The sequence below is a fragment of the Pygoscelis adeliae genome, unplaced genomic scaffold (genome assembly GCF_000699105.1).
Source record: "Pygoscelis adeliae isolate BGI_AS28 unplaced genomic scaffold, ASM69910v1 Scaffold270, whole genome shotgun sequence".
Taxonomy (NCBI): Eukaryota; Metazoa; Chordata; class Aves; order Sphenisciformes; family Spheniscidae; genus Pygoscelis; species Pygoscelis adeliae.
Genome location: NW_008823916.1, coordinates 4,193 through 6,441, shown reverse-complemented (window position 1 = coordinate 6,441; position 2,249 = coordinate 4,193).

Below are 2,249 nucleotides of genomic sequence, written 5' to 3'. Positions count from 1 at the left end.
GGAGCGGCGACGGGGCCTCGGCCTCGACTGCGCTGCTGTACCTCTGCCTCACACGTGCAATGAGTTGGGCAGTCTCAGCCTTGCACCGCCGTCTGTCCCACGGGGGGTTTGCAGGGCAGGGAGCAGGACAGGGACAGGATCGCTGTGCTGGAGGGTGAAGCTGCCTGCAAAGGGGATCAGTGATTAGGAGCGGAGGGCAGGGACAGGCAGAGGCAACCCCTCCTGTCTGCTGGCCAGGCAGAGACCTGGCAGCACTCATCACTGCCCTGAGCAACTCCTCCCTCGTCTACGCACCTCCAGCCCCGGGGCAGGATTTGGGACAGCCCGGGCCGAGAGGCAGAGGGAAGAAAGGGGGCTGAGGGTCTCAGGCAGAAGAGAGTTGAAGGGTGAAAGACATTTTCTAGCTGAGGCTTTTAGATTTCTTTTTAGCTCTTTGTCTGATTGCCCTGCTGCAAGATCCCGGCTTTCAAAGAGCAAGATTAAAAAAAAAATATATATATGCACACACACACACACACTTGAGATTCTTTGCATTTGCTTTGTGGTTCCTGCGTACGCAGCCACATCATTTTTCAAGCTTTTCTGTGCTACCATAACAGCGAGCAACTCACTCAAAGGGGAAAAAAATCCGAGATTTTTCTCTCTTACCACCATGACCATCAGTGGGGGCACTTTCTGGGAAAGCGATAAATGTGCCTGGATTTGCAAGATCCTGCAGACTGCGGCTGCTGCGGGCAATGCAGCCTGGGGGGACGCTGCTCAGAAACAGGGTGACAGCCGATGGCCTATGGGTTAGGCATGATCTGGGCACCGGCCTAACAAAACCGGGTAGGAAACGTTTTAACCCTCTTTGCCCTGAGACGGTGGGACCCCCAGGCTCCTTTCACCCACCGCCCACCCGCTGGGACCCCCCCGGGGCTGGTGTTTGGGGCTCCTCGTCTCTCGGGGATGCTGCGGGGCTCGAGGCGGGTCGGGGGCACTTTGGTGTGCTGCTTCTCCGGGTCAGGATGCGGGCGAGGGCTCGGGGCTGGAAACATCCCAGCTTCAGAGAGGGGGTAAAGCCAAAATCGCTCTTTAGCTGCATTGAGCAGCCGCAGAGCCTGAAGCATCCCATGGGCAGTCCCGTCCTCCCCGGCGGCAGGAGAAGCCGTGGAGCATCTCCAGGTGCGGAGAATGGAGTCGCCCAGCCGGCGTATGGGGAAAAGCCTCGTGCAAACACCCCAGCAGGTCCGTAAGACCCTAAGGGATGCTTCGGGGTTTGCTCCCTGCCCGGAAAGCCCCAAGGATGCAGGCAGGGCTGTGAGCGCGCTGCTGCTGGCGCAAGGATGATGCCCGAGGACCTTGATGCCAGGTGGCATCAGAAAATAACCCCAAAACCCCCACTAACAGCAGGATTTAAGCCAGGGAATTTGCAGAATCTGAGACTTCGGAGTGGGTTAGAGGACTTTTCCCGGAGCATGTGGGTGCCATAGATTTGCTGCTCATCACTGCCATCCCCGAGCCAGCAGCACCCCAAAAATCACCGCAGCGCCCTCCGGCTGAATGCAGCCACCCCAGGGACCGTGCCGTGGTTTCGTTAGCAGCCGGGAGCTTGCGCAAGCTCTCCTCCGTGTGCCACTAATTACACAGTAACGAGCTGGATTAATTGCCTGCCTGCAAATGTGCCAGGACGCGCTGTGGTGCCTGGTTACGGCTATGGCGTCCCTGGGGCTGCAAGCAACATCTTGGGGTGTCTGCCTGGCTGAATTTTGGGGCTGTATGGCTGAATTTTGAGGCTGCCTGATGTCTGTTGGAGGCTGCAGCTGCTGATGGTTCCATGGATTCCCCCCCGCCCCGTTTTGCTTCGGTGTTTTGCTCTGAATCGGTTTAAAAAATAAAGGTTTTGATGAAAAGCGGCGTGGGAGGAGGGTTCGGCCCCTGCCGCGCAGGGCCTGACGGGGTTAAAAAATTTGCAGCTGCCTGCAAACTTGCAGGAAGCACCCGAGCGTAGTTTCCTACTTCTGCAAAAGCCCAGCTGCCCCGCAGGCGCAGGAAGGTTTTGGGGTGCTCGGAGGGATGCTGCTTTGGGGACCCCCAACGGGGTCCTGATGATGGGGATGTCCCAGGGGTGCTGGTACGGGGTGAGTGTACCTTGCATGGGGCCGGTTGCTCCTCCATGCTCCGGCATTGGGTTGGGGATGCTGCGGGGTGGCCGCCGGTGATGCCGGCGCGGTGCTTGGTAGCAGCCACAGGCACGGGGGCGGCCGCCG